The sequence below is a fragment of the Hippocampus zosterae genome, chromosome 15 (assembly GCF_025434085.1).
Source record: "Hippocampus zosterae strain Florida chromosome 15, ASM2543408v3, whole genome shotgun sequence".
In the NCBI taxonomy this organism is placed as follows: Eukaryota; Metazoa; Chordata; class Actinopteri; order Syngnathiformes; family Syngnathidae; genus Hippocampus; species Hippocampus zosterae.
The window spans coordinates 4,738,530-4,760,568 of record NC_067465.1 but is presented as its reverse complement, the minus strand read 5'-3'; the positions used below and the strand labels follow the sequence as shown (position 1 = coordinate 4,760,568).

The 22,039-nt window shown below is 46.0% G+C and overlaps 1 long non-coding RNA gene across 1 annotated transcript in view; it reads left to right on the top strand.

Moving 5' to 3' along the window:
• LOC127615832 (uncharacterized) overlaps window positions 1–7,526 on the top strand; it is a 44,765-nt gene extending 37,239 nt beyond the window's left edge. Inside the window, exon 3 of the long non-coding RNA XR_007966967.1 lies at window positions 7,150–7,526. This is a non-coding gene — a long non-coding RNA (uncharacterized LOC127615832). The remainder of the gene's footprint in view (window positions 1–7,149) is intronic.
• The last annotated feature ends 14,513 nt before the right edge of the window (window positions 7,527–22,039 follow it).

The following is a 22,039-nucleotide window of genomic DNA, read 5'->3' as shown; positions in this document are numbered from 1 at the left end:
GGGGGGGTCGCTGGAGCTCTGCAACTTAATATGCCCGAGGCTCAGATGAAGTGCGACGCCGCGGCTCCATCCAGATTTATTGTCCGCGGGTCCGAAATGAAGGTCTGCCGCAACCCTCTACTTTATCAGGCCACGTGTGTCACTCGAGCGCCATGTTTTAAAGGCCTGACTCGCAGCCTGTCAGCGCATGATACACGAGCGGAGAATATATCTTGGAGGATGCTTGAGGAAGGTTGCCGAGGAAGCGGCTGTGAACGCCGTGCCGCGCCTGAGGCCCGACGGTCCGTTCATGACGCGATGCAACACCTTGTTGCAGACTGACTCGTGTCAAATGGGTTCCGTGTCCCTGCAGATCTGTTCGAAACCTGAGGTCCGAAGAGCCCCCCCCCCCCCCCCCCCCCCCCGCTGCTACGAAGCGCAAAACCATTAAGACCATCTTAAAATGACCACCGTAAACCTTTTGGGGACGCGATGTTGATTGGCATCGACTTCTGTCGGCCTTGAAGCAGTTGGACTCGGTCTACGATTGTGTCTTTGGGCTTTGGAAGTATTCATTCATTCATCTTCCGAGCCGCTTGATCCTCACTAGGGTCGCTGGGGGTGCTGGAGCCTATCCCAGCCGTCTTCGGGCAGTAGGCGGGGGACACCCTGAATCGGTTGCCAACCAATCGCAGGGCACACAGAGACGAACAACCATTCGCACTCACACTCGCACCTAGGGACAATTTAGAGTGTTCAATCAGCCTGCCATGCATGTTTTTGGAATGTGGGAGGAAACCGGAGCACCCGGAGAAAACCCACGCAGGCCCGAGGAGAACATGCAAACTCCACACAGGGAGGCCGGAGCTGGAATCGAACCCGGTACCTCTGCACTGTGAAGCTCACGTGCTAACCACTGGTCTACCGGGCCGCCGCTTTGGAAGTATTTTTCTTTTATTTTTTTAAATCACAGCGCTCATGGCGCATTCTGATATTAGATTGAAATTATTTGGTTCTGGAAGGAATTTCTTAACTAGAAAAATGTCGTAAAGAGAGACGCTTTTTCAATGTAACTGCCCTAATCCGTTCCAAGCCCCCCGAAATTCATACACAAATGTTTTCTAAAGCATAAAAATGCATCCAAATGTGACATCGATGTTACAATTAGATTATCGCACAATAAATGAGAGTTGTGTATGATGTAAAAAAAAAAAAAAACCCCGACTGGTGAACACTTTTTCTGGGTGATTCGCATTTACGTAAAACTGTCGGAACGCTTCATGGCCCGAGGGACGAATGACGACGACGCTGCATAGACACATGTCTATCTCTATGCACACTTAGACAGGTACGGTCGAGGTGCCTCTTAGCCAATGGGATGCCAGAAAGATGCTCGGTAATAGCCAATGGCAGAGCAGCTATAACTATGGCGCGTTCAGGAAACTCGCAGCTGCGACTAGCAGCCTTTACTGTATTTTGACCTTTCGTATCTTGAAATTTCTTTCGTAACAAGACGCAATATTTCCCCGTTGAGGTGTTTCGTAACTTGAAAATTTCGTATGAAGAGACGGTTGTAAGGAGAAGTATACCACTATACATTTAGACATGCTGAGCACCTGAGTTTTTCTGGGCTTAAGCGGTATTTGCTTGCTCAAACCGCACGTGCCGTATGACCGAAGCTGCCGTTCGGCACGCCAGTCGCAAATGACAGCTGCCACCTCGCACAGTGGAAAACGGGACACTTGCGAAACATCTTTTGACGAATCGAAGTCTGGAAAGTTGCGGTAATGGGGCACATTTGAGTGCAGTACAGTCAGACTGAGTTGAGAGTGTGGGGAGAGAAGGAGGGACGGTTAAGTGCGCCGAAGCACGCTATGTTCAAATTGTCCCATTGTGAGAGCGCAATTTTGCACAAAGTATCATTTGTCACTCAAAATGATGCGAGAAAAAAGAAAAAAAAAAATAAGCTGCTTGCAATCGTCCCCGAGCAGGACTCAATTCCTCCAACGGCACAATGCCGTCGTGCATCGTCGGTCCAAAAACAAAAGAAAATGACATAATCATTGTGTCAAATTATTCTGCTTCTCCCAAACATTCCCCCCCGGGAAGGCGCACAGTTTACTCAAATCCCATATTTGCCGCACGTTGCTGGTTTGAAGGAAAAAATAAAAAAAGACGCACCCTCCCCGCCAACTCCTCCCCAAAAAGCTTTAAATGCTGTTCGGTGGGGCCCCAGGTGTGTCTTTTTCTTGTCACGGAAGATAAGCGTGAACACATGGATGTATAGACGAGCGCATTATTGCAGAAATTGCGCATTTTACAAATAACATCCTTCTTGAAGCGAAGGTTTGCGCGCACGGTGGTTAAAACCCGTGAATGCTTTGAGTCAAAACACACATTTTCAATTTCACTCGACGGGCTTTTAGTCGTTTCAGAAAGACGCTTTCCATTTCTTTCCTTTGCCTTCAAATGTCTTGAAAATCATTCATTCATCTTCCAAGCCGCTTGATCCTCACTAGGGTCGCGGGGGGTGCTGGAGCCTATCCCAGCTGTCTTCGGGCAGTAGGCGGGGGACACCCTGAATCGGTTGCCAGCCAATCGCAGGGCACACAGAAACGAACAACCATTCGCACTCACACTCACACCTAGGGACAATTTAGAGTGTTCAATCAGCCTGCCACGCATGTTTTTGGAATGTGGGAGGAAACCGGGGCACCCGGAGAAAACCCACGCAGGCCCGGGGAGAACATGCAAACTCCACACAGGGAGGCCGGAGCCGGAATCGAACCCGGTACCTCTGCACTGTGAAGCCGTCGTGCTAACCACTGGCCTACCGGGCCGCCTCTTGAAAATAATTTTGTTCCAAACGATGGCGTAGTCCAGTCAGTGTTGGGGAAAGTTCACTTTGCAATGTATTTCTTTTTAATTTGTTCAATTTACAGTTCATAAAAATGAATAAATAGAACAAATTCCCCTCGTTGGCGGTATTAAGTGTGCAGCAGTGTGGCCGTGCTGATAAAACGCAAGTGTTGCAAATAATGCCGAGTCAAGAAGCAATCTAAAGAAGAAAAGCTCGGAAGCCGGCAAGATTTACCAAAGCGAAACGACAACATGTGCAAATATGAATGGGCGCAAAAGCGATTTATCACCCCCGCTCGCTGCCGCAACGTTGAACAGTCGGGCTTTCTCATGTGGACACTGTCCATTGTTATGTGGGAGAAAATAACCCAGGAGGGGGTAAAAGACCGTTGCGAATCTCCCCAAATTTTAACATTAAACAATCTCGCTATTGAGAGCCAAACGGCAAATTAGCGAGAAGATGCGAGTACAATGATTTTATGATGCCCGTGTTTTTGTCCGCATTAATCATCTCGAAGGCTTGGGGGGGGGCTGCCACGGACAATCTGAATGGGGTCGCCAAGTGTGTGAACGAATCAAAGCGCCTGCAGACATCCGCATCAACGGCACTTTTTCGGCGTGACAAGCTGAGGAAGCAGAAATCGTGTGTCCGTATGGTGTCGGTTATTCATCATTTTCCCTCAGGGGGCTTCTTTGTCACTCCATAAACGTGACAGTTATCGGAGAGCGTGAAATAACGGAGGGCGGCCTGCTCGCGTATTTGGCAGAGGAGAAATGAAGGGATTTGTCAAGGGAGGCGCCAATCTGACCAGGCGCTTGAATTGAGCAGTCCGGTGATAAGACGACACAGTCGAAATCAGCCATGTTGTTTGTTGTTGTTGTTGAAGCCCATCAACAAAATCCTTTTTCATGAATCAACACTGGATACCCAGCCACCGATTTCTCATTCAGATTCAAATAAATCCTCTTGAGCAGGCATGTCCAAAGTCCGGCCCGCGGGCCAAATCCGGCCCGCGGTCGAATTTCATCCGGCCCTCGGCCCCCGTCATAAAATCAGTGCCGTCTGGCCCGCAGGTTGGGCGCAATGGAACAAGTGTTGCATTGACTGAGGTCTCGTAGACTGGTGAGTGATGTTTCATAGAGTACTGCTTCCCTCTAGTGGATAAATGAGTAATAGCATTCACTAAATGAGTAATAGCATTTAGACACTAGAGGGCAAAACTCCGTGTTTATATTGACTGATATGTCATATTTCAAATGATCCTTGCAGTTGTGGATATGTATATTGTTGTTCATTTCCCTGTTGTTCGAGTCAAAGGTTTTGTGACTATTGAAAAGTCATGGTGATACATTTTATGTTTCAAATCAATCAATTTGCACTCAGGAGACTTCCGTTTAAGAAAAAGTCAAGTGAATAAGCAGTTGCATGTGATATACCTGTTTGTAATGAACCAAAAGAAATTCTTAAGATTGTTGAAATTCAAATAAAAATGGAAATGTGAAACAGACTGCCTTACTAAAATTTGTTGAACAATATTGTTGTTCAATGTAAAGAATGTCAGCCAAGGTCGGCCCCCCGACATTTTACCACATAAAATCTGGCCCCCTTGGCAAAAAGTTTGGACACCCCTGCTCTTGAGCGTCACGTGACTTTGGTTGGCGGCGATGGTCCGCATCCTCCTTCAGGCGGAAAATCGGGCCCCCTTTATTTTTGTCACGTCCCGTGTTTGCCAGCAGGGGGCAGGCCATGTTGTCATCCTACACACCTGTCACCCATTAAGGACTAATTACACTGGCTTTATTTGTGCGCTCTGGCAGTTGACTTACTGCCGGAGAATTCCACGCCGTGCCAAAATTTCTCTCACCCTATTTCTACTTGCATTTGATTCGTTGCCTCTTATTATTACTTATTATTACGTTATTACGCGTCGTTGTTCCTCTTGCGAATGAAATTTATCTTCATTGTCTAATCTGACCCTCCTTGCTATCTTTTTCCGCTAGCGTTTTCTGTTGTCCTTTTATTTAATCCCTGGTCCCTATTTTGACCAGCGCTTTTTGTTATTCTCCCTGTCGGGTTATTTTGTGTTCATATTAAAGACTCCTTTTGTTCTTTGACAAACATCTTTCTGTGTCTGCTATTTCGGGGATCCTTTTCCTTATTTTGTTGTGCACGGAGCGATCATTCTATCGCTTCGGGCACAACGTGACAATTTTAAGGACACACGTTGACGGAAAACCCTCGAAATATTTTGGTTGACTGTATTTTTTGGAGCAATCCCATGATAGCAGGGGTACATTTTTCGTTGCTTTTGCATGGAATTGTATGTCTGTCCATTGGTGAGCTGCGGGTCAGATTTTATTTTGGCGGGGGAGGAGGGGGCATTGGACTCAAATTTATCACCAGTATGATAATCGTAAACCACAGGCCACAAGTGCGACTGACCGGCAGAGTTGTAAAATTGTTCATTGATCATCCTCTTTCCCGAACTTCATTTCCTTCACCGTCTTCTGTCGCCATCCCATTTCTCTCCCGTTCTGTCTCGGCGCCGCACATCAGGCCTCTGGCTCGCCCGCCGTCCTCATCCATCTTTCTTTCCTCTTTTTTATGTTCATCGCACCCATTCCCTTGCCGAGACCTCAGTGGGCTCCGCAGTGTCATTTGGTAGCCGGGATGTCTCGGGGGCCAAATCTGTCACCGTGGACGTGCTAGCAAGGAACACAAGTGATTTCCCACCGGGAGAAAAAGCCACTTCTAATCACATCCTCGGGGATACGAGGAGACGTAGGCAGATGGCCAAGAAGAACGGACACGCGGCGCTGGGGAAGAGGGGAAAAAAAACATCCGATAAACAGGTGGCTGGAATGCATTGGGATATTCTTCCGCTCAATTACGCGGGAGTCGGAAACGGGATTTTGTTTTTCGAGAGGGAGTCGCCAGTCGGTGTTTTGATTGATCCAATTGTTTGCTTGCTCAAAGGTCTCCGGTTGAGAAATCTTATTGTTAGTCTGAGTCCGTCTCAAGCCCTCGCGCAAGGTCGTCGTCTATACAGTGAGGGAACGTATGCTCTTCTCCAGATGAATAAATCAGAGGGATCCGGAGTAACACCTTGGAGAGAGTTCCACTGGGACTTTTTGAAAACAGTCGTTGAGACTTGATGGGGTGTGGGGCAGAAAAGAATTGAGGCCCCACTTGGGAATAGATTTTTCTCCATGTGGGCCCCCAGAGCTCAAAGGACTTTGGTTTGTACGATAGTATTGCGCTCCGTGTGAGGAGGCCGAAGCCCAAAACTCAACAAGGACACCGTTTGGGGTGTGAAACAAAGACATCACGGTTTTACATCACAATGCTGTGAGACAAAAGGGAAAGACACACAAGCGCCGGCGGCGAAATGGATCGAACGGCTGCCGGGCGACAAAAATCCAAATGTTGTTTGTGTAATCGTTCCGATGATTACTGTGTCTCGTTGGCAAACGTGGCACCTCTTGGGCCAGGTCGCGACTGTTGGAATTTTGTGCCGCTGGGACTGATGCGCTCACGAAAAACCAAATCTGATCTGAAAGAACTCAAAATTAAATGAAAGAAAGACAATGCAAGCAAAGATTCGGATTACACACGCGGCTTACGCGGATGGGAAAAGAACATGAGGAGGTCACTAGAAAGACACCAAAGGTCACAGGAATAAGGACAAAAACAAACCAAAAAAAGAAAACGGGCTAACCTTAAGGCAGCGGCGACTTGTGGAGTTTTCTCTTGGCCGCATTGCATGGATGGCTCTAAAACAAGTCTCAAGTCATTTTAAGGCACCGATTTTTATTTTTTTTTAATGCATCCTCATGCATACGCTGCTGAAATTAACCATTTAATCAAAAAAAAAAAGTATCCATGATAGGGCGGCCCGGTAGTCCAGTGGTTAGCACGTGGGCTTCACAGTGCAGAGGTACCGGGTTCGATTCCAGCTCCGGCCTCCCTGTATGGAGTTTGCATGTTCTCCCTGGGCTGGCGTGGGTTTTCTCCGGGTGCTCCGGTTTCCTCCCACATTCCAAAAACATGCGTGGCAGGCTGATTGAACACTCTAAATTGTCCCTAGGTGTGAGTGTGAGTGCAAATGGTTTCTGTGTGCCCTGCGATTGGCTGGCAACTGATTCAGGGTATCCCCCGCCTACTGCCCCAAGATGGCTGGGATAGGCTCCAGCACCCCCGCGACCCTGGTGAGGATCAAGCGGTTTGGAAGAGAGTATCCATGATAGCTTATTTTGTCAAATTGCTTTAACTCAATACATTCTCTCTCTCTCTCTCTCCCCCCAACACAGAGTCCAGCCACCACAAACAAAATCCTGAGTCAATAGGGTCTCTGCTGACCTGCCAGAGGTCGGCGGCCTTGACCCCGCTCAGGAACACGAGTTGGTCTTGGATTATAGATGACTTGTCAAAGTGCAGCACTGCCGGGCATCTGCGCGGCACGGCACCAAGTTATTGTGAGAGCAGCACTCATCGAGAATCATCGATTCATCACACGGGACGTGAGTAATTGACTTAATTAAGGAAAAAACACTCAAGGCTCTGGTTTGTGTTTCAGCAGATATATTCTTTTTATTTAAATCCACTTCGTTTGCGTCGCATAAAGTCCAGTAGTTAACTCTTTCCGGGACAGGCGTCACCACGGCGGGACAGCAAGACAAGTTGCTCTCGACCATTCATTCATTCATTCATTCATCTCCCGAACCGCTTGATCCTCACTAGGGTCGCGGGGGGTGCTGGAGCCTATCCCAGCCATCTCCGGACAGTAGGCGGGGGACACCCTGAATCAGTTGCCAGCCAATCACAGGGCACACAGAAACGAACAACCATTCGCACTCACACTCACACCTAGGGTAAATTTAGAGCGTCCAAACAGCCTGCCATGCATGTTTTTGGAATGTGGGAGGAAACCGGAGCACCCGGAGAAAACCCACGCAGGCCCGGGGAGAATATGAAAACTCCACACAGGGAGGCCGGAGCTGGAATCGAACCCGGTACCTCTGCACTGTGAAGCCAACGTGCTAACCACTGGACTACCGGGCCGCCTGCTCTCGACCAGATGAACGGAAGAAAAAAAATCCCCGACGTAGGTTATCATCATTCGCGCATGGCAACTATCCACACCACGTCACATGAGATCACTTCAATTGTGCCGACTTTGATATGACTTCCTCTTTCATGTCGCCGAATGCGATGATCATTCAAATCCATGCAACGAACCTTACACACAGGAAGTTCATTTCAAGTCTGGAAAAAAATATTCAAGTGGCTCGCAGATGCACCGTGAGATGAACACTCGGGAAGAAAAAATAAATAAAAATGGTGACGTTTCCAAGTGATAGCCTGGATCAAAACATGGTCATTATTCGCACGTTCTCTTGTCCAAAGGGAAATTGTGATTTTGCATACAGGTGAAAGCGGATCAATAAGACGGCCGCAAGAGGAAACGATATGAGCGGGGCTCACGGGAGCAGCATTACAGCCATCCCTGACTTTAAATATATATTTTTAAAATTCTTATTATTTTTCCAAGGCCGTGTCGGTCCCTGCGCAACAACGCGGCACACAAAAGAAAGAATAATTTCCCGCTTTCACGGCTCCTGTCCGACCTCGGGTTTTAATGAGCTGCCAGTGAGCTGTCTGCAAGGAACAAAAAGTGTCGAAGGGATCACGTCGGCTTCAATGCCAGTCAACACGTTGACCAAACAAGTGTTATTATTCCCGTGCAGAGGTCAGGGATTATTCGATCCCTTCTGCCTTCATTATATCCTCACGGCGCTGCATATTTGTCTATAGATTTTGCTTTTGTTTACTCTCCAATCGCTACGACGACAGGGAACATAGAAAGTAAGAGATGGGGAGTGTTAGCCGCACGTCCGAGCTGCACACAAAGCGAATGACGCTTAATTTGCGGTCATGTCATCGTGGCCGAAAGCCCGTTTCGGCCATAGCCAAAGAAAGTGCTTCGAAAAGAGCTTTTGCAGGAGAGCAAGTGAGGAAAGAAAGAAATGCGATGAAAGACAATAAATTATTTCGCCCCCCCACCCCATACCCTGAGGTACATTCTTGCATACACAATTTCGCTCTTCGGCACAGGAACAGGATCATAAGACGGTAATAGACCATAATGCTCGACTCAGGAGACAAAGACGAGACATATCACCTTGGTTGCATGGATTGGATAAGACGGCATAAAAACCCGACGTTTTGTATGAGAGCCTCGTTTCTGTCACTTCATCTCTCTCTCTATCTCGCCCTCTCTCGCATTTTCATGGAAATTATAGGCTGCCTCGTATGGCCGCTGAAATGCGGCAACAAATACAGCAGGTGAAGTGCATTGAGGCGCGCGCCGGCGCAGTCGTGTGTTATGCTAGCTTTGAAGAACCTGACAAGTGACACGACTTCTCTCGATTAAAACGCATTTGTATGCAAGTGAGACTTGTATACATTTATCGTTTATAAATGATGAGGTTTCATTTTAAAGTGTGCTTTAAAACCTTCTGATCTTTGTTGTCGCTTGCGTAACATCCGGCGAATCCGCATTCATATTCTGCCGGCTGAGACGAAAGACTTTTTGGATCGATGAAATCAGATGGTCGACGTCTAATGGCGATTGAACCTCATCGAACTCATTTCTTTTGCGGCAGTGGGAATCATCTTTCTTCATGACCTGGTCACCTCAATTAGAATGCGCCTTAGGGTTCTGTATCGCTCATCGCAACCGACAGTGAACCGCTGCGAAACGAAGAACGGCGGAAGATTTTGTTCCGGACTCACAGTGCGTTAAGTCAACAGACAGTGTGAAATGTATCCTGCCAATTGTGTTATTGGCAGGACTCCTTTAAAGACGTTCTTCGGTTCACCGCTACAAATTTCACGCTGATGTCACATTATTATTTTGGTAAAATAATTTATCTTCTTGTTGCCCCCTTCATATTTCAAGACTGATTTCCAGAGTTTTTTTTTTGTCAATTACTCGCAATCCAAAACTTGATGTAGTGCCCCTAGAGGCGGGCAAGCAGTAATGCAGGCATTTCTCCCGGTCACTATAAAACGCGGGCGCCGGATGATTGAGTGGTATTTCGGCCATTATTGTGCAAACGTTTGCCACTTGGAGTTTTTTTTTTTTTCCGTGCCTTGCTTCTTGTGTCATCCATGAGGTCATTCCTCGACCTCATTGTCATTTCGCCAGAAGCTTGTGTCCCAAGCTCCTGTCAGCAGACTCTCCTTCTCCTTCAACACTCCCTTATAACCTCCACCAACCATCTCTGGATCACTTTTAGGTCCTCTCCTTGCTTTACTTTTCATTCAGCCACAACATGCTTACATAATCATACTCCGCTCTCTCTCTCTCTCGTGAACATGAAGCTCAACAACAAACATCAAATTAGAAAATCAATATAAAGCCATTTGAGGGGACAAAATGAGATGTCACATGACCAAGAGCAGCTTTATTGTTTTACTTGAATGTTAATGTGTGTGTAGGAGCGTGGCTGTTTGTATGTGTGTGTGTGTGTGTGTGTGTGTGCATGCGCCTCTGGGCAAACCATTAACATTGGATTAAATGTCAAGTTTTGACATATACCGGTAGTTTCCCAATGTATCGCCTTATTTTACAGATTGTTCTGCGCCACCCGCCAAATGACCTTTGGTCTCACCCGGGCCACCCCGCTGACAGGTCTCTTGCTCTGCCCCTGGGTTTCACCACCCCTATTTGGCCAGATTTTTCGTTTTGTAAGCGCAAGGAGGCTCTGACCGGCAAATGATATGCAGAGGTAAGTGGAGCTCATTACTCACCGTCACAGGGTGAATGACAGGAACATGAGCTGTGAAAAAAACCGCATACAGAAAGGCTATTTATAAATAAGAGTGTAAGGAGCCGATAGGTTGACGTCCCATTTCATGTTTTTTCCACCTCGCCCTCCTGCTACAATTGCCTGCCTTTCCCCGAACAGCTGGCGCCAAAGCGGCAAAAAGATCCCGAGTGCGAACATACGACAAAAATACGCCCTTCTTTCCCGCATGCAGAATAGACGTGCGGTGGAACTCCCGTATTCCGCTACTCCTTGCGAGCTACGCGTTTCCGATTTCCTTTAATTGGTCACAGGTGTCCCCGGGGTGGGAGCGGTGAGGAACAGCAGGCACGCTAATGGTTTGCCTTGGGAGCCGTGCATTAAACACATCATGGTCACTCTCCAACACCGATGCAGCCCTAAAGAACTCTCCCTGATTGATTCCCACTGCAGCGGCATCACCGGGGAATTACGTAAACGCCCTCAGCCCGGAATGTCGTTATTGCAGCATGCCAACCCCGATTTTTCCTCACACAATGGAGAATTGCGATGTAAATCAACAGTGCGCCATATACCGGAAATGATCGTATCAAAACATTTGCCAAGCTGAATAACTCACTCGTCAACGCTTAGAAATGATGTCACAAATAAACCGGGCCATGTTAAAGTCAATTACAACTTGTCATTCTCATATTCCATTAATGCGAAGCACGGCCCTGAAAATGAGGCCCCCCCGCACAGTCCGGATCAAACCTTTTATTTTAACTCGTCTTGTCGCGTTGGCGAAAAACAAGTCAATAAATGATAGCTCGGCTGTGCTGAAAAACTACATTTAATTATCCTCAGGCAGCGTCATGGGAGAGTAGGTATTTTTTTTTTTTTTGCTTGTTTTTTTTTCTGGGGGGGTGACAACCCCTGTGATTTCAGCCTTGCAGGCACGCGAGCACGCACACACACGCACGCATCAACAAGCACAGCAAGAGTCATTCATCATGGCGTCAGCGTGGAGCTGGCTAAGAGTCGGGGAAAAAAAAACTCAAATGGCCCGCTTAAGTGTTTGTGTGAGGCCAGCGCGTGTGCGTTTTAGAAAATCACCACGGCGGCACGGTGGGCGACGGGTTAGCACGTCGGCCTCACGGTGCAGAGGTGCCGGGTTCGATTCCGGCTCTGAGCTTCCTGTGTGGAGTTTTTGCATGGAGTCAATGAGGTCCCAACGTCCATTGTGTCCTGGAATCGTATCGCTGATGTCATCATGTCATATTTGACGCCATTTGTCTCTGATTTGACGCGGAATGAAGGGAGCACTATTTGCAGAGTAAAAACTCTTGCCACTCAAGGGAATACATCCACTAAGAGAAGATCTTCCATCTGCCCCCCCCCCCCCCCCCCCACATGCTCCATGCTGGCTTGTGGTATTTTTCTGTCTTCCCCCGCAGACCCAATTGCCTCCTCAGCACAATCTTTGTCACAAGGACTAACGCGCCAGATCGCCCTGTGTGGTTTGGCATATGCACGGCTTCATAATGTGCCCCACGATTGCAATTGTAGCCACGGGCGCACCGCCCCGCGCGAGCTTGACATGCAGGCGCACGCGAATGTGAACAGCGCTTGTGAAGCCGTGCGCTTTGCTTTTGAAAGATGGATTGCTTAATTTCTCGGCCATTATTACCCACTAGACTTTCACAGAAATGACTGCGACTATGACTCGACGAAATTTGCAGGAGAGTGGTTATTACTCGTGCGTATACTGCTGTGAAAGTGGGACTTGGAACGCCGTCATAACGTGCGCAATCCTTGAAGTTGCCCCATCGCTGTGGTGACATTTTCAAGTTTCCCATCGGAGCGATCGGCGTTCGTAAGGGCCAGTCCAGGAATGTCACCAATTTAAAGGTTGGGTGGTTAAAAACATTGCTGAGATGTGGGTCAGACGACGACGGGATGAAAACGCGCCTTTTGGAGGCGCTGTGAAAGTAAGCGCAGTGGCACACAAGGGCGGGCGGGCAAGTGAGGCACTTGCCAAGAGCCCCGAGTTGAAGGGGGCCCCGAAAGACAGTTGACATTGGCCCAGATCAATCTTCAAAACAATAGCGCTGGTGTAGACGTTGAACTCACAATACGGGAGGGATCCCCTGCATCGGGCCCTTGACCGGCTCCTGGCGGCTGCTTGCCAGGATGGGGCCTGGGAGGAAATTAGGTGAAATTCAAGTCAAAATGATCACTCATGGTTAAAAAAATATATATATATTTTTAAATATTTTTTAATATTTTATATTTTATATTATTATTATTTTTAACCGTGAGTGATCATTTTGACTTGAATTTTACCTAATTTCCTCCCAAAAATATCTATATATTCATTCATTCATTCATCTTCCGTACCGCTTGATCCTCACTAGGGTCGCGGGGGGTGCTGGAGCCCATCCCAGCCGTCTCCGGGCAGTAGGCGGGGGACACCCTGAATCGGTTGCCAGCCAATCACAGGGCACACAGAAACGAACAACCATTCGCACTCACACTCACACCTAGGGACAATTTAGAGTGTTCAATCAGCCTGCCACGCATGTCTTTGGAATGTGGGAGGAAACCGGAGCACCCGGAGAAAACCCACGCAGGCCCGGGGAGAACATGCAAACTCCACACAGGGAGGCCGGAGCTGGAATCGAACCCGCTACCTCTGCAATGTGAAGCCGACGTGCTAGCCACTGCACCACCGGGCCGCCCCAATATCTATATATATTTTTTATATTTTTATATATTTATATTTTATATTTTTATATGTATATTTTTAACCCGATGGCAGCGCAAATGTGTCTCTGTTCCATGAGATAAGTATAAATGCCAGCTGATTCTACTACCAAGCATCCAAAACGTGTACTGCGCATCATCAGCGAATAGTAGAAACTCTAAACAGCAGCTGTGAGAAGTGAAATCCGTGCAGTAGTCATCTTTATGAGAAAAAAAAAGATGGGGGGTGCGTGCCCGGAACACCTCAGCAGCGAGGCGTCCAGGAGGCATGCTCATGAGATGCCCGATCCACCTCATCTGGCTCCTCTCGACGTATATTTGAATATATTGTTTTCCGTTCACAACCATTTGAATGTACTCACTAAGTGCAGTCGCACGATATTTTCACAGGCAGGAAACGAATGAAGGTGTCATTGTCTTAGTTGCGGCCGTGCACAGTCGCGGATGTCCAGCCTGTTGCGACTTCTTGGTTCGATATTCAAGCCATGTGTGCCTTTAGCGCGAGCAGAGTTCGGTCTGCTCTGATGCGTCAGCTCATTACTTCCGAGATTGTTGTCAAAAGGTGCTTGCGACGCCCCCTTTGATGGGGAAAGGTTAGCCGCCCGCGCTAATTTTGCCTGCCGTCTATGTTGAAAATAAGCAAGCCATCAAACAGCTGATCTTTCATGGGTGAAATGAAAGGCTTTCATGAAGCAAGATGCAAAAGGCCCAACAAGGACTCGAGCCCCGTGAGACGTCATTCCCAGGGAAGCTTTTTTTTTTTTTAATGAGTTACCTTTTCCATCACCTTCATCCTCAGTTAAAAGTCAGTCAGACATAAAAAATGACATTTGCATTTTAATCAATTTCACCGATTCAAAAGGCGGCTTGTAGAATAAACCGTTTATTCTACACACGCTGAGGTGTTCGTAATACACACCCTGAGATCTTTCCGACTCCAAAGAATTTGGCCGCGAATGCAGACAGACAATATGACCCGCAGGAGAATTTCACTCTGACCTGCCGGCGGCGCGGCGGCTCACAAGTCAAGACGTCCGAAGTTCCACGCCCAGCTCAGTTGCCCCGCGTCGTCGCGGTTTTCTCCACGCGCGCCGGGCACAATTTCGAGTGTCGCCAGCGAAAGATTCTCTTTGGAACATTTTCTGTCAAATAATGACGTTGGGGGGCGGCCCGGTAGTCGAGTGGTTAGCACGTGGGCTTCACAGTGCAGAGGTACCGGGTTCGATTCCAGCTCCGGCCTCCCTGTGTGGAGTTTGCATGTTCTCCCCGGGCCTGCGTGGGTTTTCTCCGGGTGCTCCGGTTTCCTCCCACATTCCAAAAATATGCGTGGCAGGCTGATTGAACACTCTAAATTGTCCCTAGTTGTGAGTGTGAGTGCGAATGGTTGTTCGTCTCTGTGTGCCCTGCGATTGGCTGGCAACCGATTCAGGGTGTCCCCCGCCTACTGCCTGGAGACAGCTGGGATCAACAGCTGGGCTCCTGTACCCCCCGCGACTCTAGTGAGGATCAAGCGGTTAGGAAGATGAATGAATGAATGAATAATGACGTTGGTTGACCTCTTTGGTTTTGCTCATTCGTGCTTTTGGGTCCGTCCTGAGATTCGGACCAGCATGGACAAATCTGTGCTTTTGATAACCTAAACCCTTAATCCAGGGGTGTCCAAACTTTTTGCCAAGGGGGCCAGATTTTATGTGGTAAAATGTCGGGGGGGCCGACCGTGGCTGACATTCTTTACATTGAACAACAATATTGTTCAACAAATTTTAGTAAGCCAGTCTGTTTCACATTTCCATTTTTATTTTAATTTCAACAATCTTAAGAATTTCTTTTGGTTCATTTGAAACAGGAATTTGAAATATGACATATCAGTCAATATAAACACGGAGTGATGTCTTGTTAACTCGTGAGTGATGCCCTCTAGTGTCTAAATGCTATTACCTGTACTCATTTAGTGAATGCTATTACTCATTTAGCCACTAGAGGGAAGCAGTACTCTATGAAACATCACTCACCAGTCTACGAGACCTCAGTCAATGCAACACGTGTTCCATTACGCCCAACCTGCGGGCCAGACGGCACTGATTTTATGACGGGGGCCGAGGGCCGGATGAAATTCGACCGCGGGCCGGATCTGGCCCGCGGGCCGGACTTTGGACATGCCTGCCTTAATCGCAATGCATCAGCAGTGTACGGACGGTTAGTGGGATCTCATCGGATGTGCTTCGCAAACACAACTGTTCAAGCGCGATTACAGAATACAGTGACCAAACATTAGGTACACCCGCCTTTCGTGTTGATCATCTTCAGTTAAAATGAGAAGTCATGTCTTACGATGAGCGATGATGATACTTATTTAACATATTTTTATGTCGACCAAAGTAAAATAAAAAACGTGTAAATGCAATGATTACCTCTCAAACAGCAAAAGGGTGATTAACATTTTTAGTCCCTGTATTAGGTCCCATAAGATTATCCACGTCTACCGGAAACAGGACGATCATTCACATCTACTGTATGCAAAAAGAAAACAGCGTTATGTTCATAATTTAAAAAAAAACAATAACAGCTCATCACATTATACTATGAGATGTGTCGATCCTCGTGACTCTCGTGTGTGTGTGTGTATGACCGTCACCTGGAGATTTGTAATCGCCACTAACAGCTGTTTGAATCACACACACACTGGATAGGATTTGACTGAGCCGGTGTATAAGCGCTCGCGTTGGCCTGGCTCCATGAAAGACCAATTGCTGGTCCAACTCTTCACCACAGTATCCAAATCATTGCTGCGTACGGACGGAAGGACGTATCTCGGACGTGTTTCTATCGGTGCCGCTCGACGTCAGCCGAACTGCCAACCTAAACGAGTCTCCGTTTCCTGCAATAAAAGTTCAGCGGGAGCTCGACAAAGCGTGTCGGAATATAGAACGAGCATTTCCAAATTGTTCGCATTGAGGGAAACACTTGAGTGGGCACTCCAAAGTCTATAGGCAAGGGCCACGTGATTCCCGAATGTGTGAAATGATTCAGGGAAAGCGTGCCGGTGAGCGCTTAGGGGCCAAACGAATTGACAGCATTCTCACCACATCGAGGGCACTTTGGCAGAGGCCGCCGTCCAAAACGCATCATTAAGCTTATGTGAGTACGCTTTTATGACGCTTGTTTTCTCAGACTCGCAATTTAGCCTCTCGCTGCATTTGTCGCAATGACAGTTTTGATTGGCTTTGGCTTCCTTTTGCAGCCAAGGACTCTTGTCATGACTGACGGCACATTCATTCCATGATACTTTGGGGTCAATAAAAAAAACAAACGGAAATTATGTCGTGCACTCATACTTTTTTTCCCTCTCCCTACAATTCCAGGTGAAACAACAGATTTGGCTCGAGACATGAAACGCATCTTTATCCCTTTGAAGGACAGCGGCCATTGGAAATGAAATTTTGTCCAAAAATGCCTTACTATACATGGTCATTTTTTTTCGGCTGAAAATTTCGTCCAAAAATGCCTTACTATACATAGTCATTTTTTTCGGCTAAAAATGTTGTCAAAAATGACTTACTATACATGGTCGTTTTTTTTGGCTAAAAATTTCGTCCAAAAAGGCCTTACTATACATGGTCGTTTTTTCATCCAAAAAGGCCTTACTATACATGGTCGTTTTTTTCGGCTAAAAATTTCGTCCAAAAATGCCTTACTATACATGGTCGTTTTTTTCGGCTAAAAATTTCGTCCAAAAATGCCTTACTATACATGGTCGTTTTTTCATCCAAAAAGGCCTTACTATACATGGTCGTTTTTTTCGGCTAAAAATTTCGTCAAAAATGCCTTACTATACATGGTCGTTTTTTTTGGCTAAAAATTTCATCCAAAAATGCCTTACTATACATGGTCGTTTTTTCTTCCAAAAAGGCCTTACTATACAAGGTAATTTTTTTCGGCTGAAAATTTCGTCCAAAAATGCCTTACTATACATGGTCGTTTTTTCCGGCTAAAAATGTCGTCCAAAAATGCCTTACTATAGATGGGCTTTTTTTCCGCTAAAAATGCCTTACTATACATGGTCGGTTTTTTTCGTCTAAAAATTTCGTCCAAAAATGCCTTACTATAGATGGGCTTTTTTTTTGGCTAAAAATTTCATCCAAAAATGCCTTACTATACATGGTCGTTTTTTTTGGCTAAAAATTTCATCCAAAAATGCCTTACTATACATGGTCGTTTTTTCTTCCAAAAAGGCCTTACTATACAAGGTAATTTTTTTCGGCTGAAAATTTCGTCCAAAAATGCCTTACTATACATGGTAGTTTTTTCCGGCTAGAAATTTCGTCCAAAAATGCCTTACTATAGATGGGCTTTTTTTCCGCTAAAAATGCCTTACTATACATGGTCGGTTTTTTTCGTCTAAAAATTTCGTCCAAAAATGCCTTACTATAGATGGGCTTTTTTTTTGGCTAAAAATTTCATCCAAAAATGCCTTACTATACATGGTCGTTTTTTTTGGCTAAAAATTTCATCCAAAAATGCCTTACTATACATGGTCGTTTTTTCTTCCAAAAAGGCCTTACTATACAAGGTAATTTTTTTCGGCTGAAAATTTCGTCCAAAAATGCCTTACTATACATGGTCGTTTTTTCCGGCTAAAAATTTCGTCCAAAAATGCCTTACTATAGATGGGCTTTTTTTTCCGCTAAAAATGCCTTACTATACATGGTCGGTTTTTTTCGTCTAAAAATTTCGTCCAAAAATGCCTTACTATACATGGTCGTTTTTTTTGGCTAAAAATTTCATCAAAAAATGCCTTACTATACATGGTCGTTTTTTCTTCCAAAAAGGCCTTACTATACAAGGTAATTTTTTTCGGCTGAAAATTTCGTCCAAAAATGCCTTACTATACATGGTCGTTTTTTCCGGCTAAAAATTTTGTCCAAAAATGCCTTACTATAGATGGGCTTTTTTTTCCTCTAAAAATGCCTTACTATACATGGTCGGTTTTTTTCGTCTAAAAATTTCGTCCAAAAATGCCTTACTATAGATGGGCTTTTTTTTCCTCTAAAAATGCCTTACTATACATGGTCGTTTTTTTTCGGCTAAAAATTTCGTCCAAAAATGCCTTACTATACATGGTCGTTTTTTTCGGCTAAAAATGTCGTCCAAAAATGCCTTACTATACATGGTCGTTTTTTTCATCCAAAAAGGCCTTACTAAAGACACAAAAGACACAACACAAGAGTTTTATTTGAAACTCATCCATTTCCAAACGTGCCCGCACTCATTTGGAAATGGATGCGAGCGGGTGTTCCTACAATCCAGTCGGGGATCTCTCCTTGGCACAGATGAGCGAGCCAAGTCGGGGACGAGACAGCTTGAAGGCCAGGATATAGAATGACGTGGAAGGGCCAACTTGATCCCTCCGCAGGTTGGGTTCCTCTCCACCGGTATGCACAACATCAAAACAGACAATGTCGAGAAATCATGGAAATGTTGGTCTGGGGATGAATGTGACAGCAGCTTCAGTGTGTCTGACAGGAGCTGCTTAATGAATCCACGGTTGGAAATGTTTTCCTTTCGCTGTCATTCTGTCTATTTTGCAGGTTGGGATGCAAAATTAAATCCAAGACCCAAACCCAACCTGTCGAATTCCATGAAAATCTGTCAAAGTATTCTCATGTTATTTAGAAAGACACGCGCGCACGCACACACACACACACAAATGGTTGATTCTCTTCTCAGGGAAGCAAGGTTCGAATAAGCAAACAACATGGTGATTAAGATGAGACTACATTTGTTTCGAAATGCAACAGGTGCACAGGTGGGCACAGCCGAATCGGCAGAATTCGTCCTCTGAGTCAGCGGTGGCGGGGAAGTCTCCTTTGAGCGCTCACCAAAGCGGGATGCTGCGCTTGGGTCGATGCCGGGTCACTCATGGCGCTTACTGGCATGGTGCCGCTCGAGTTTGGCGAGACACTTGCTTTTGCCTGGCTTTGATTGAAAAATAAATCTATCAGTGTCTTTTTTTCGCCTGCCTGGTATGATTTGTGCAAGTCAACACGGTGAAGCCACAAGAATAAACCACTGGTTAAATTATGAATTGGACCACGCAGATGCACCGCAATCAAGTGGCCCATGAATGCACGTCAATTAAGGTGTCTGAACATCAATTCGCCCTAGCACTGCTGTAAATTGTGGCTTTATACGCTAATCCTGCCATTTGATTCTCTTTAGGACTTCTAAGTGATGTTTTGTCATTTTCATGGGAATTTATCCCCAACCGTTTATTTCTGTGGGAGCTGTATACTGAGCTGATGATGTCGCGCTAAGCTGGACCATTTGAAATATTTGCCGTCTGCAGGATGCGAGGAAAATGTTTCTCCTCACCTCAGGTTGTAATTGTTAAGTTTACAAAAAGAAAACATATCTATCATGGAATAGAGATGCATATAGGGGGAACCTTTGCACCCTGGTAAACGTTCAAGGGCAACAGCAATCTGCAAGCTGCATTCAGATGTCTTAAGTTGATGGTGGGGGGGCCCTTTAAGTGCGCTTTGTGAGGAAAACACTGGAACTGAGGACATGTCAATTTTTTAAAAAAAAGTTGATTTGAATAATTGAAACGAATTAAAATCCCAACATAAGCCCCTCCTGTTATTCTGAATTAAATCCCTCAACGTGACTGCCAAAGCTCAGGCTTGTGACTGCTTTCAAGGAAATGCAAATCTGAACTGACACCAAAAGTGGAAGGAAAAAAATATACACCCTGTCACCAGTCATGTCATTTTCCAAACTTGCCGTGAAGAGAAAGGTTGGCGAAGAGAACAGCCAATTTTTTTTTCTTGCTGTTGAGCACAAGGACAAGCCGGCATGTCTTGTATGCGCAGAGAAAGTTGCAATGCTCAAGAAATCACATGTCAGGTACTTAACTCGACACATTGAGGAGGATGAAAAGTAGCACAGGGATGAGAGACGTGACTGGGCCTGAGCTGTTATTCATAGATTGAGAAGATTAGATTAGACAGTTGTGCTATTTAAAAAGAAAAATACTTGAACCCCTTTGTTTTTTTTGTGGAATACTTCTCCGGTGGGGGCGGCCCGGTAGTCCAGTGGTTAGCACGTGGGCTTCACAGTGCAGAGGTACCGGGTTCGATTCCAGCTCCGGCCTCCCTGTGTGGAGTTTGCATGTTCTCCCCGGGCCTGCGTGGGTTTTCTCCGGGTGCTCCGGTTTCCTCCCACATTCCAAAAACATGCGTGGCAGGCTGATTGAACACTCTAAATTGTCCCTAGGTGTGAGTGTGAGCGTGGATGGTTGTTCGTCTCTGTGTGCCCTGCGATTGGCTGGCAACCGATTCAGGGTGCCCCCCGCCTACTGCCCGGAGACGGCTGGGATGGGCTCCAGCACCCCCCGCGACCCTAGTGAGGATCAAGCGGTTAGGAAGATGAATGAACTTCTCCGGTGGTCTCCACATAAATTGAGTTTGAAACCCTTATAAGAATATGTCCCATTTCAAGTCCTCGCTTTCAAAATAAGATACTCTACTTTTACGAGAATGTAAAATTAACACAAAAAAAAAAAACATAGTCCAGACAGCACAATCCCAATCAAGCAATAAATTCATGTTCCGCACAGATCAAAGATGACTCAAGAGGACAGAAAAGAGGAGAAAAAAAGATTCATAAACTGGAAGCGGTGGAAAATAATTAATTCTTTCGTAAAAAATACATCCATTCGGCAGCATTAACTCCCCATGAACATGTCCATCATCCTAGGAGGAAAAAACAAAACCATCTGTTCAGTTAGCATAGAAGGGGAAAAAAACTGGGGAGCAAAAAACAACATTTTAAGAAATAAAAAAATACGGATACCACAATGAGGCATCGGCAAATGTGAGGGGAGAGTGCCCCCCCCCCCCGCGAAAAACACTCAAAAACATTGAAAATGTGCATCACGTTATGTACATGACAGCTGTCAAACACCTGCGAGGGGCTGATCATCACAACGCAAAGTTGACCGAATGGACTGTTTTTATTTAATGGAGTGGGAGGGGGGGGAAATTTGAGCAGAATGGTTTATGTGATTAATCAATTAATAGAAAAAAATTTGACAGATTAATCGCCTACTTAATAGACTAATAATCACTCTAAAACCGAAACGTGCAGTTAATCCATGTGATCAGAACCAGCAGCACGAAACCCGGATCGGAACACCCCTCATGGCAACATATCGAGGGGGGGGTCAGTTGGAGAAAAGAGGACGCAGGCATATTGTTTGTGTTTTGATGACCAGATGAAAGTGAATTTTCGAATCCCCAAGACCTCGAGCGTCTCTCTTTTCCTTTTCTCTTTGAACAAAAGGGGCCCCCCGTATTTACCACGTGGATTGAGTTTGATTGAAAAATAAATCTGAGGTTTCGTCAGATAAATTGATGATGGCAAGAATATGGAGTGGATATAAAAAGGCTGCAACCCCCCCAAACCCCCTTCAAATGCCATGAGGCCAAAAAAATCCTTTCAAAACTTTTTCTCCACCAGTCACGTGACTAATAACCTGCACAACTCAATTGAAAACAAAAACTTTTCAAGCCGCGCCTGCCACCATTTCAAGTGTATATTGTTGTGTATCGAATGCCTTGAAAATAGTTTGGTATCCTCCTTA